Source organism: Macadamia integrifolia, chromosome 10, assembly GCF_013358625.1.
Source record: "Macadamia integrifolia cultivar HAES 741 chromosome 10, SCU_Mint_v3, whole genome shotgun sequence".
Taxonomy (NCBI): Eukaryota; Viridiplantae; Streptophyta; class Magnoliopsida; order Proteales; family Proteaceae; genus Macadamia; species Macadamia integrifolia.
This window is the reverse complement of record NC_056566.1, coordinates 17499038-17513829: the sequence shown is the minus strand read 5'-3', so window position 1 is coordinate 17513829 and position 14792 is coordinate 17499038. Positions and strand designations below refer to the sequence as shown.

General features: G+C 37.0%; 1 long non-coding RNA gene across 2 annotated transcripts; it reads right to left on the bottom strand.

Moving 5' to 3' along the window:
* Positions 1-544: 544 nt before the first annotated feature.
* On the bottom strand, positions 545-2566 carry LOC122092047. Of its 2 annotated transcripts, none has more exons than XR_006144077.1 (4): positions 2430-2566; positions 1636-1781; positions 1211-1292; positions 545-1048 (listed from the first exon to the last, which is right to left on the bottom strand). It is a non-coding gene; the product is annotated as an uncharacterized LOC122092047 (long non-coding RNA). The 2 variants fall into 2 exon arrangements; XR_006144076.1 differs by lacking the exon at positions 2430-2566 and adding an exon at positions 1999-2312.
* Positions 2567-14792: the final 12226 nt, after the last annotated feature.

Genomic DNA, 14792 nt, shown 5'->3' with positions numbered 1-14792 from the left:
AGCATGGGGGATGAGATTATCTTTTTGATCATTTATGGCCCCTTCTACAAAGTTTCGATATGCTCTCCAACTCATCATTTTAAAGCTCCTGAATACAATACTGAAGAATATTTACATAGAGAGTCCGTTTATTTGGGTGGTTTTTGGGTGGTTTTTTTTTTGTTGTTGCAAAAGATGCAACTATTAGTAGCGATTATTTTGAACAGAAAAGGAGGAGGTATGGCCAATTGGCGTTAAAATGATTTTTCGCCATTCCTCCCTGATACGAAGAATCAAATGGAAGGAATTCAAGATCATTTGATCAACCGAAGAGTTCAAAGATATGATTTTATCAAAGTCAATGGTTTGGGAGTATGAAGGCCATTCATTGTACAGAAGTTGATTGGAGAATCAACTAACTCAGAAATCCCTTTAAAAAAAAGAAAAAAACGATACACAGTCAGGGTAATGCAGTGAGGGGGTTGTCTTTCTAAAGTGTATTCCCAATTTCATGCAGATGCCGCTGATTAGTAATTAAGCCAGCAGTTAAGATAACAAGAAAAAGTTGAAATCACAAAATATAAAATGCGAATTAGCTGCTAAATGGTCACCAATGAATTTAACAACCATCCCAATACAAACTAGATGAGAAACAAACTAATCCAAATCTCAGATCAAAAAAATTGAAAGAAGATATCTATAAGTTTCCATATTGGAGATAGTCAGGTTAATGAAGAGAAAAGTACTGAAGGAAGCAAAACAAAGAATGGACTGTTTCCTACTGATAGTCAGAGACTTGGGTGCTAGAGATAAATCCACTACTTTGCACCACATGGTTGGCTGGGGTACAATTTTTAACACCCATATGATCTCACATCTCCTTGCACAATGATCAACATAGGTCTAGTTAGTGGGAATAACTGTTAAATCGATCCCTTTTCCGTTGTTGTTGCTGAAATCAACCCCTTCTCATCTGATGAGATGATGTCTTCATCCTCTATTCCTTCATGTTTGCAAACAAAGAGTCTAATATCTGAGGCCTCAGTTTAGGAACAACCTTGGCCTGCTGCTGCACACCACATAAATATCCATTATTTGCTTCATACTTTTACCTTCCAATTTCATCACTTCTTTAAAAATTCAAACTTCGTTAATTCTTCATAAAATGGATGGCATATTGAACATTTAAGTCAGGCTGGGGTTTTCCATTTAAACGATTAAGTATCAATACCATACAAAGCTTCCAGCTCTCCATTTATAACTCAGATAAAGCAGATCAAGCCCAGAATCTAAAACCAGGTGCACACAACTACCTGTTCCAACAAAACAGGAGACATTTACTTACAAAAATAAAAAGGACATTGCATAATCAAGTTCTCATATATTCAAGGAATCAATGCCAATGAATTCTAAGTATATAATCTAAGATAAAATATAATTAAGGAGAACTTATTGAAGTTCTTATGATGCTTCTGTATACATTTTCATTGCTCTTAAGAGTTAGGCTGCCTTAGAACCCTTGCCCTTTTCTAAATACACGTATTGGATAAAGCTTAAGGTGAATGGCCGACAAAGCCCAATTTTGAATGAGATTGTTCAGGGAGAAATGTAAATGAAATGCCAATATGAAACAGAGAATATGAGAAGCAATAATACCTTAGAATTAAAAGAACTAAGCAACTCGCAAGGGTTTTGTATGATCTTCACCAAAACAAAAATCGATGGTCGATCGAATCAGAAACAGAGCAGTACCCTCAAATAAGATCTTAAAACTGAAAATTTAATGAAATCTCCTTCAATTCCTGCAAATTAAATGGAGTTGCGGAAATGAGAACCAAAGGAAAGTGGGAAAAAAAACTGTTTAACTTCTAATCAAAAGCACAAATGGGAGAATAAACGGAACAGCTCCACTTGAAACACAATTTCCCACCGAAATTACATCGGAAAGTTCTTCAAAAATGTTAAAAATGGAAGATAGAGAGATGTAGAGAGAGAATAGAAAGATAAACAAACACAAACCTGTTCCTGAAACCCCTAAAAACTGTGCGGAAACCTCGTGAAATCAGAAAATTGGCGAAGAAGAGGAGAAGCAAAATCTTAAAACTCCTCACGTGCCCTCGTTTTCTTTGCCAGCAGGAGATGGTGGACAATAGGAATTTTTCAGTGTTGAAGGTGAGGGTTGAGTGACTGGCGGGTGGGAGCGGTAGGTTATGGTTTTAAAAACCTAACCCTACAACTCCATGAATTCAAAATAAACTCCATGAAATCAAAATAGAGAGCTTCTGGTTTTAAAAACCTAATCCTACAACTCCATGAAAGAGTTCTGGTTTTAAAACCTAGCCCTACAACTCCATGAAATCGAAATAGTGAGGTTTTGATTTTAAAAACCTAAACCTACAACTCCATGAAATTGAGAGAGAGAGAGAGAGAGAGATCGATGGAGGGCTTACCAGTCACCAACGGCGGACTCTCGGTGAGAATGGCATAGTTTAAGAGGTCGCAGGTCGGGGCTTATGGTTTGAGAGGTCGCGGGGTGAGTATGTCGCCATTGAGAGGTCGCAGATGTTGCCTCAGAACATCTTTCCCCTTTTTTCTTTTATACAAGGTCGAAAAAACGTTGTTCAAATATGAGTTTAGGTGTTTAGGTGAACTCAGATTTGAAGTACATCTTTTGTAAAATGGTCATTCATGGGAAGTAGGGTGCTCGGATATGAGGGTCATCCTAGTGGAACCAAACAACTCTTAAAATTAAGAATTATCATTCTAAAGAATGTCATCCCAAAGATTTATCGAACCAAACACCCCCTAAGGAAATGCTAGGATGAGTTCTCCCAAACGCGAGCACTGGATTTTATTGATGGTAGTCATTTCCAGAAACGCAGAAACAAGTTCAACTTGTTTTGTCTGGGGCATTTCTAGAACCAAAAATAGGTAGAAATTTCAATTTCAATTTCTGAAAACAAGTGAAATGAAACAATTTTGTCAAATGTTTTTTGTTCCATTTCTGCCGTTTCTCTAGACACAGAAACGGCAGAAACACGTTTCTTGAAATGTTATCAAACGGGCCCTAAGAATTAGGCTTGGGTTGTTTAGGGTAATTTCAATGACATTCTAGCTACTCAAGAGAAGCAAGGTGGCCAATCTAAAAACCATGCTGACATTTGCCACTTCAAGGAAGTGGTAGATGCTTGTAGGTGGATAGACTTGGGTTATTCTGGTCCAAAATTCATATGGACAAATAGAAGAGCAGATCTTGTCATGGAAAGATTGGATAGAGCTTTCAGCAATTGTAACTAGAGACTATTGTTTGATGGAGCTGCAATATTTAATCTACTTGACACTCACCAAAAAGAACAAAAGGCAGACGACCATTCCGATTTGAACAAATTTGGATCAGAGGCCCCACTTGTCAGGAAGCTGTTCAAAAAGCATGGAGTTTGGATATTCAGGGATCTACATCGTTCAAGTTAAGCAAGAAAATTAGAAAATGTCAATTTATTCTGAAGCAATGGAATAGGACTCGATTTTGTAATGTTAAAGATACAAAAAGAAGAACTTGAGGAGATTCAAAAGGGAAGAACATCATCAACTAATCATGCAAAAGAAGAAGAAATTAGGAAAAACTTGGATGAAATGCTTCAGAGGGAGGAACTTCTATAGCATCAAAAATCTAGAATTAATTGGCCAACGGCTGGAGATCGAAATACTGACTTCTTCCATGCAACAAAAATTCAAAGAAGGACAAATAATCGTATATGGAGACTACAGGTGGATGGTCAATGGATGGAAGAATCTAAAGAAATTGAAATGGAAACTATTAAGTATTTCCATGATTTATATCAAGCTAAATCATCTTAAGATATGAATGATGTCCTAGATCTAATTCAGCCAAAAATAGATGATGCTACTAATGCAAGGCTATGTGAAATCCCATCATCTGAGGAGATCTAGAAAACAGTTTTCTCAATCAATCCAAACAAATCTCTAGGTCCAGATGGGCTTTCAGGTATGTTCTACCGCAACTTTTGGAACATTATTGGAAATGACTTAATTAAGGCGGTTCAATCTTTTTTCATATCTGGTTAGACATTTGAATCAGACTTACATTACTTTAATCCCAAAGGGAAAGTCTCCTAAAACTATTAGTGAGTATAGAGCAATTGCCTTAACCAATGTAGCTTATAAGGTGATATCCAAAATCCTCACTAATCGCTTGAAGCCTCTTCTAAATGACATTATCTACTACACCCAAAGTGCTTTTATTAAAGGAAGATCAATCACTGATAATATCTTGATCGCCCATGAAGTTTTTCATTTTCTTCGGCGAAAAAAGAAAGAAAAAAACCTCTTTGCATCTCTTAAAATAGATATGCGAAAAACTTTTGATCGAGTGGATTGGTCTTTTCTCCAAGGTGTTCCAAAGAAGCTGGGTTTCTGTGAGAGATGGGTCCATCTTATCATGCAATATGTAACAACTGTGACATATTCAGTCTTGATAAATGGTGTTCCAAAGGGAAGTATTTTTCCTTCTCGGGGAATTAGGCAAGGTGATCCTATTTCTCCTTTTCTTTTCCTCATTTGTGAGAATACGCTTGCTCTTATAATATCTAAGGCCATTGGTGAAGGAGCTATAGAAGGAATTCGAATGAAAATGAATTGTCCAATGATTTCAAGGCTATTCTTTGCTGATGATAGTCTCCTCTTCATGAGAATTCAAGAAAATCAGCTCCATAATTGGAAGCATATAATTGAAAAATATTGCAAAGCTTCAGGGCAAGCAATCAATTTACATAAATCTTGTTTCACCTTCAACAGGAATACTCCACCTTTGGTGAAAGAGGAGATTATGCAAATATTTCTTTGTAGTGAAGCTAAAGGGAAGAATAAGTACTTGGGTCTTCCTAGTGATTTTGCCAAATCTAAATCTAATATTTTTGCAGATATTAAGGATAAGGTTCTCAGCAAGTTGAATGGAAGGAAGGAAAAACGTTTATCACCTGCAGGTAAGGAAATTTTAATTAAATCAGTAATTACAGCCATTCCCAACTATGCCATGAGCGCCTTTAAGCTTCCAAAATCTATTCTTCACCTAATTTCAAGTGCAACCTCAAAATTTTGGTGGGGCAAGAATGGAGTTAAGAAGACACATTGGATTAGTTGGCAAAAGCTTACGAGAAGCAAGGATGATGGTGGGCTTGGCTTCAAAGACTTGGTAGCTCAAAACATGGCATATTTAGCCAAGTTGGGATGGAGGTTGATTACTAATGAAAACTCCCTTTGGACCCAAGTTATGAAGAGTCTTTACTTTCCTAACATAAATTTTTTTCAAGCATCCATTACATCCTGGGCATGGAGAGGCATAATATGTGGACATTCCCTTCTTTCTTGGGGAGTTTTTTGGTCAATTGGCAATGGTCTAAGTGTCAACATATGGGGAGATAGATGGGTTTCTGGACTTTCTAATGGGATAATTCAAAGTCTCAAGCCACCTTTTTGCTCCTTACAAAAGGTTACTAACCTTATTGATGGTCAAAATTGTACATGGAATTCTGATACTATCAATCAAATTTTTCTTCCTCATGAAGCTCATCAGATTTTGCAAATTCCTCCTCCAATGCAAGTTAGAGAGGATAAGTTGATTTGGGTCCCTAATAAGCATGGCTTCTTCACTATTAAATCAACTTATCATCTCTTTAAATCACATGATGACAAGTCGCTACAAGGTGCATCTACTAATGATAGTGGAAAGCCAAAGGAGTTTTGGAAAATATTGTGGAGAATTAATGCCCCTCCAAAGCTTCGCAACTTTCTTTGGAGATGTTGCCATAATGCCATTGCATGTAAAAGCAACCTCAAGAAGCGTCTACAGAATATGGAGGTTGATTGTCCAAGATGTCAACAAGAAGAAGAGACCACCATGCATCTTATTCTTCAATGTCTATTTGCAAGAGCTGCATGGTTTGCTTCCCCACTTTCACTTCATTCTGATTTCATGATCCATGAAAGCTTCATTAATTGGCTTGAACAATGGTTTCTTAAGTCCAAACAAGTGAATGATTTTGACAAAATTGATTCTATTGTGGCCTTTATCAGTTGCGAGTTATGGAAATCAAGGAACTCTTTCATCTTCAAAGGCAACAAAGAATCTCCTCAACAAGTGGTTGAGCGTGCCCTTTATCATCTCCAAAAATTTCAAGAAGCCTTGACAACTTCTTCGTTTCAGAATTGCAGATCACCCAAACAATGCTCAACAAGTCCAACTAAATAGGAAAAATCACATCATGGTACTTTCAAACTTAACACTGATGCTGCTTTTAGAGTGAGAAAGAATCGAAGTTCTATCGCTACTGTCATTAGAGATGATGCCGATAACTCTATTGTAGGTTCTATCTATTCTGATAATTTAACCAACATCTTGCAGCTTGAAGCAAGAGCAATTAAAAATGGTATGCTTCTTGCTATTAAAACAGGAATTGATCGTCTTGTTATCGAATCGCACAACTTAGAGGTGATTAAGGGGATTGAGGAGAGAAGCTCAACAGTTGAAGTCATTCCTCTTATTGAGGATATATTACACTTAACTTCCTCCTTTTCTTTTGTTTCTTTCAGACATATTTATAGTTCAACCAATACAGTAGCTCATTCTATGGCCAATTTTGGGCTAAAAATCATTGTTGACTCATGTTTTCTTTCTTGCCCAAATTGGCTTGTTAATGTTGTATATTCTGATCTCCTTTAGCCTTTTAATGCAATCATCTTACCAAAAAAAAGAAATGGGTGAAGAGATTTCCTTCACCCATCTCTTCACCCTTCTTTCTTATAACTCTCTTTCTCCAGTTTGGACTGAAGAAGAGAGGGCAAGGAGCTTGGATTTCTAATTACAAAGCAACTGACTACTTTACCCCTCCGTATTGAGCCTTTAAGCACATGTTCATTAAAGTCCAGCGAAATAACTAAAAACCATTTTGGCCAAAACACATAAATGACTCCTGATCTCTTTTTGGTTATTGTGTTTTACCAATTTTTGTTTAAATAGAAACAAGCTCCATAAATGATACCAAATGCAGCCAAAACCATTTTTGTGAACAAAAATAAAAAAGAAAAATAATACCAAAGAGGGCCCAAGTAGTTTATTTTTGCGCAAGTTTCTTCAACTTGAGCTGCTTTTGGCAAATCAACGAATGAGTCGACCCCATCGCACCAACGGCTAGATCGAAGAAGTGTTGGATAGCATATCCCCATCCAACCGAATGGGATTTTCCACCATGGAAGCGATGCCGTTAGAGATTTTGTAGGCCTAAAAAGAAATAGGTTTCCTAATATTATTAGGACCCCTATTTTGTTTCTTTCTTTCTCAAGCCAATCAAATTGGAGTCGGCTTGGCTTTGGTTACAATTTGGTTCTGAAATATTGATTTAATTTGATTTTGTAGTTTGGTTTTAATCCAGTAATATATATGTTTCCACTCTTAGACCATAATTGTGATAGATCGATTGTCATAATTTTTAGCCTAAAGTATGTCGATCCATAATGGGCCTTATGGCGATTGTTAACTCTAGATTTGTCTTAGAATGTTAAGGTGTGATAATAAATTACAAAATACACTTACCACAATTTGAATTGAATCAATTTGGTTCGATTTCGATTTGAACTTATAGTTTGTGTACCCTTAACTGTAATCAATCCGAACCAAGATGAATAATCATATACTCAAATTGAATTTAACCGAATCAATTCGGCTTGATTCGATTTAGTTAATTTGGTTCATTTCAAAAAAAAAAAATTTTTTTTAATTGACACCCTTGGATAGTTGAGTTATATTTATTGAACAATCTCCCTAATTATTGTTACGAATTAGTAGGGATCAATCTTATCAAGTAATGGCTAGGACAAAACTACAACCTCAAGTCTTTGTGTTGTGTAATGGTTGAGTTGGGCTGAGTTTTTTAAAACCCTAATTCAACCCCAGGTCCCCAAAACTCAATCCTGTCAAACTCATGCCTAGACCAAACCCTATAGGACTCATGCCAACTCAGCCCTAATTGACCTTGATTAGGCCGAGTTGGCCCTAATTTTTGCTAGGGTCAGGTTAACCCTAATTGACCATAAGAATCAATGACCCAAATTTTATGTTCTAAATAAAATAATAGGATGAGAGCCCTAAATTATATTATATAAATTAGCGTTAAAATCAAGGTTGGGTAGGGCTTGACCTAGACTTCAACTTAGGATTGACCCAACCCTAACCCAAGGTCAATTTTTTCAATCCTAACCCACCCTATGGGTCAGAAATCTTAGCCCTCAAACTCAGGGCGGGCCAAAGCGGGTTCAGGCCATCAGGGTCAAACTTTCACCCCTACCTTAAATGTTATTTTCACTAATTCTTTCCCATTTTTCCAACTACTATCTTTGGGTTTTGTTCACATAGTTATGGAGGCAAGTCAACCTCTAGTTCCAATATGCATGTTGTCACGCCCCATTCACATAGAACCGAACCAATGACTGGGTTCCCTCCGAGTAACCCAAAACCACAAGGATCATCAGACACAATAACCACAGCACAGCAAGCCACAAGTAATCATGAAATATAATATTTTAGTTCAATGGAAGTCTTGTCATAAATAGTTATTTGTGTAATTCTCTATATACTCTTGATACCCAAATTGGTATATATAGTATAATTACATGTGGACCCGTAGGCATGACATTTATACAAGAAATAACAATTTAAACTATCAAGAGCACAAAAAGAGAAATATACCAAAAGAATAAAAACGAGTACAGTAAATGGAATCTGTCACTGTTGCCCTGTAATACAATCCTCACACAGGTAACCGACACCATGTTTGAATTCTTCGGGGACCTACTAATCCCCCACTGGGGTTTTGTTGGTGGGACTCGGCACGGGCTCCTCTATGGAATAACCTATAAAATCATCTAAAAATGTATGTACACGAGGGGTGAGCTCACTAGCTCAGTAAATGAAAAAAAAGATGCACACAAGCAAATGCAAACAAATGATACTATATGCATGAGATTCATTTTAAACATATTCCACCTAATAAACATACTAAGTCATAGGTAACGTACTACTCACAACCACAACGAGCGTATGCCCCAGGTTCGAGACCCATTCTCTATCCTGTGATACGCCCATAGGGTTGTCGGAGAAGGCCCATCGTGAGCACTCGAAAAAGTAAATCATGGTTGAACCACAACATAGAAGTAAATCATGGCCGAACCATAGTAGAAATTAAAAGTAGTATAACTGACCCTCTGAATATATCACTAAGCTTTCTAACTGTCCTATTGATCAGTCAGACGTACTTCTAACCACCACGATGGTCCATGACTGACGCTTTCCCCCAGTGATAACCCAACACGTAAACCCCTGTTGGGAAGGATCGTAGCACGAGAGAATATGAAATCCTAATCACATGCTTTTATATGAGATAGTACAACTACATAGTACTTTCATGTCCCATTCCATGATATACCAATGCATTTGTTTTCAAGTCGGTTACGGCATCTAATCTACAAATCCCACACATATTCGATAAATTGGCATCATATTCATCATATGATACATCCATTCTCAAGATTTTAAGCAAGTAATCATGCATATGGAATTTAAGATACAATATGTTCAATTTTAAATGCATCATTTTTACATCAACATATGCATGGGAATGGAAATCGAAATATAAATATAGTCTATGATTGCATAGAATGCCAAAAACACTCTGAAAATTAAGATCAAAGTCTTCTTCCCACTTACCTATTCTTGTGGAAGAATCTGCACTCATGGTACGGGTAAGATCTGGAGTAAGAATATGAGTTTCTCGAAACCTAGCATAAATAAAGAATTTAGAAATACATTCAAATCAGGACTATAAATGATGTAGGACATGGTTTTGACGTGTAAAATAGCATAAAGTAGGTTGTCAGTGACTTTGAGTTCAATTGGAGCTCATTTGGGCTACAGGTGGGTCATATAGGTGGGTAAGAGAACCTACCTATGTAATCTGCCCAAATTGACAGGTCATACTAGTGGGTCTAGCATCTGCCGGTCTTACCCATTGGTAGAACCATAGGGGACAGGCATGACTAGTAAGTCTCACCGCGGGGTCAGCCACCCGTCGATCTTCCTTATCAATTTTCTCAGATTTTGTTGTTGTCCTTCTCTTCTTTATTCCACCCCTTGGAACCCCAATAGGGTGGTTCCCACTTCATTTTTCACATATTCTAAGCCTCATCTACTTGATTGTACCATGGATCTAAGTCATTAACAAGATTTCGGGGAAAAGAATTATACCTTTACTTGAAAACCCCAAATCTTGAGATTTCTCTTCCCCAAACTCAAATGTCACTTCAATAATCTCCAAAATCTTTGTTTTCTTCTTAAATCCTTCTAGGAAAACAGACATTGGTTTCGTTATTCCCTAGATTCAACCATACACACAAGGGTTTCATCATATCTCAAGGGTTTATGGTGTTACTTACCTCAAGATATAAATCTCAAGACACCAGACACTGTTCCGACGACGAAAAGGTAAGATGCAACTCCAGAATCCAAGGGGGAAGCCTCTTCCCTAGTCTTCCTCTTCTTCATACTCTTTCTCCCACCTCTTTACTCCTCTCACCAACTTCCTGAAATCATAAATGAGGGAGAGAGAGATATAAAGACTATTTATACCCTAGCCAATAAATATCTTCTAAGATCCATTTGGTTTTGTCCATTTATGGACCCAAATACATTAAATCACATTCTCGGGTGATGCACTCGGCATCATTAGGCATATAAGACCTCATTAAGACGAGGAGATCAAAATACATGTGCTCATCTAAGCTGGGCATACTGGGGTCCACAATACTCCAATAGGTGGCTCATACTGGTGGATCTCGCACCTACCGGTGACACCCGCCAGTTGGCCAAACAAGCCAACCAGACCGTATTTTGGAGGAAAACGGAGTCTTAACATATACTTTACTCTCGCCACGTGTTGTAAATCAAGTTCATATCATTCAAACATGATAACATACCTTCCCTATTCATACATGGCCTTGTGATATGTGCAAGGGCACGACTTTAGCGTGTGAATCTTCTCGGGTACCAACTCAATCTTATCCGGCCACCCTGCATTTGACATCACCCTTACCGTTATATATCACAAGGCACTAGCATCAATCCATTTCAGTTCTGAGCCTGCAAGATCAAACCAAATCGACTGATCAATAAACTGGGTCTAAAGAGCAGGGCTATACATATGTTGCTTTCGTACTGTGAGAATGTTCTTTGGCTAAAGAATAGTGTTTGGTAAAATTCTTTCAGAGGTGTTCTAAGAACATTTGGCAAATCATTGATAGAGTCACTTCTTACCCTTGAAAGCAATAATTATGTAAATTCCATTACCATAGCTTTGGACATTTCCCATAAGAAACTAATGATATAATGTTAGAAGGCAAATACTTCCATTATTATTAGGGGCAAAGTTTTCTATTTGCGAGAGACCCCTACGCCTTAGACATAGGATGCGCCATAGACATAGGGAGCACGCAATGATGAATGACCACCATCATCCTCCTAGAGGCGCACACCCCTATGTGTGGGCTCAGAGGCCTCTTGTGTACAGAAAACTCTGCCCTTATTATTATTAGAGAAAAATAAGTTTTTTAGGCATCACTAAACCTAGTGAAGTATAATGCTTTAATATTTGCCACTTGGCAGCACATGAGTTATTATTATCTCTCCCATGCCTGAGGTTGACCCTAACTAGTTTCAGAATTGCATAGACAAATTGAATGAAAACCATAAAGATTGGATGATAGAAACTGAATGATCCGATTGAACGATATCAAAACCAATCAGTTTATATTTAAAATAATTTAAACCATTATATTCACTTTGGTTTTTGTTCATGACCTGAAGCATAACCATACATTTTAGCCAGAACCAAACCAGTTGATACCCATTTACTCATTCACCACGCAAATTAAATGAACCAAACTTTGTTGCAATGGCTGATGCTATTGACATGGGATCTGGTTCCCCTGTGGCGCGGTATGGTGTGTGAATATATAATGATTGGGAGCTCTGGGCACATATCTCAACACACGAACACACACTTCAAGAGGTTCTCAGCCATCAAATGTGAACTGCACACTATGCCGCGCCACAGAGGAGCCCGTATTGACATGGCTGATGGGTTGACTAATAGGGTAGGATGGACCAAAATTCTGGCCTCTACAATGTTTTGTCTTGATTCTGGGAGGAAAATGAGATTATCAATGTCTCAAGCTATTAGGGTAAAATGGTAATATTGAAAAGGGAGAAAAAACCTTGTCATATGGTATTCTGGTGTTCCTTATATCCACACACAACTAGGAATAAAATGACCAAACTACCCCACATGCATTAGGTATTTTCATGCCCAGTTATGTCTAGGCGTAAGAGACACAGATGCACAAAGTTCCTTTCTTTTATTCAAAATTTATTTTTAAAACTCATAAACACAACTATTGCAAGTGGGAGCTATGGGTGATCCACATCCAACCAAAATAAAGTTCAAAGTTGACCTACATTCAATTTTGAAACAATAACCACTAACCACTAATCACTAACCACCAACCACTACAACTGAATTAATAATACAAGAGATTTGAATCCAAAGGAAACCTCATACTTTTAGCTTAACATTCAATATTCAAAATAAGACTACCAGTATTTTGTCTGGCTTGATTGGTCTTTCATGAGATAGTTATTCTTATTGTAAAGGTCAAGGATATAAGAAAAGAGCCGTCACTATCATTTCTCAAAAAATAATATGGCTAACGGTGTCAAAGTTTAGTCTAAATTCGTTGAACGATCAAAATTTACTAAACTTTATTGGTTTGATTTTGATTTGAGATTTTATGAAATCAATAGAAACCGAAACCATGCGATGTGATCATCATTGTAGTTGTATATAAGGGAGGGATGAAGAAAGACGAGTATTTCTTAAGCTATATTTACCTAGATTCTAAGTGTATTTAATTATTTTCTATGGTTTAATCGATGAAAAGAGAAGAACCCACTTGATGATGTGTTTTTGTTTTTCAGATAATCAATTTCTTTAAAAATTCAATTAAGACATTAATGTGGCTCATGAGTCTCCATTACTTGATTGTCTTTGTCATATGAAGTGTCAATATCTGGGAGCATAGGTCACAGAGACATGTACATGGACTAATGTACAATTTTCCTAGAAAAAGTCGCCAGATAACTATTCTGCGTCATTTGAAAAAAATCTGAGTCAAAATTCTAACAATAAATTCAAGATCATTAATATTAAAACTGTTCATGAACAACAAATTAAGGTTTAAGAGTGAGGAATCAGATATAGGATTGGCTCCCATCGGTAGATCAGATTTGATCGGAATTGTTTGGAGCCCTAGAAATTAGAATTGTGAATATATAATTTTTTTATGGAGTTTTGATTCAATAAACTTGATCATCTTTCTACATGATGTAAGCTTCGAGAAATTACCTAGTAATACTTTTCTTGAAGAAGTGAGATAAAAAAGAAGACGGAAGCTATCGTGCAATTTGAATGGACAGAAAGTAGCTCATTGAACTTGAACAGTACTAAGCTTGAGTTTTTTGCTGTCTTTGTTTGTTGATGGGGTTAGAGAAAATCACAATTTCGAATCACACTAAGCCAAGTTGATTTTTTACTATTTCATTAATTAATAAAAAAAAAAAGGCAATGATAAATATATTGAACATGATTAATAGATAGTAGGAGCATTGTGTACTGAATTGCTCTTTTAAGAAAAGGTAATAAGAACCCAATAGACTCGATTTATATCTAACAATAAAGATTATCTGATTCCAAATCCTTTACCCATAGAATGAATCAAAGAGAAAAGAAAACATGATTTCCACCGTCGAAAATGATCACTGGTTTGAAAGATCATTTAAAACTTTGAAAAATAATGTCTAAGCAGGCTTTCCTAGTAGACCCTAGAGAAGCACCATATACCAATAAATAAATCTTGCAAGACACAGACTGACGTCTATTAAAGGCTCATAGATTTCTTGTTTTGACCTAAAGACATAGACCGGACTGAAAAATTTCCCCGCATGAGTTGACTTGTTATTTTCAACAATTGATTATAGAGGACTTGTTGAAATTCCATCCAATAAAACGGAAGAATTATAAATCTTCCAAGTAATACATAAGAATATGCCAAATAGAACCATTACGATGCCCATCAAAGAAGTAGTTCCCCATCAAAGAGCTATTTTACCAACTCTGATTCATTGTAGGGGGATTATATCTAAAACGAAAAAACGTTCTCTAATCGTGCCATATGCACCACCAAAGGAGCCAACAAGAGAGGGGGTGCATATGGGCATCTTTGAGGATATGGTTTTGATATTTCACAAAGGGTGGGGGCATTATTTTGTCCCCCTTTGTGGCTGGCACACCATTTGCATATCATAAGTGTTTATCTCTTTTCTCCCCTTTGACGCCCACCATTGATGTATTATAAGATAGTGCTCATTGTGTTTATCTCTCTTCCCTTTTTTAAATGATCTATTGCCCTTCCTTTATGATACCTCTATTTCATACCATCATTGATGCAACCTGCTAGTTTATTGGGATTCAAATCCTCTACAACCATGCTGGAGGCCCAACGCTCATCCTTGACTAGGAGGACTTGGGCGTGCACCTCAAAATCCTCCAAGGGACTTGAATCTTCTGTGGCATAACAAGGGCGTCTGACATTAATCAAACACCCAGAAATACCTTGGGTTATGTGTAACCACC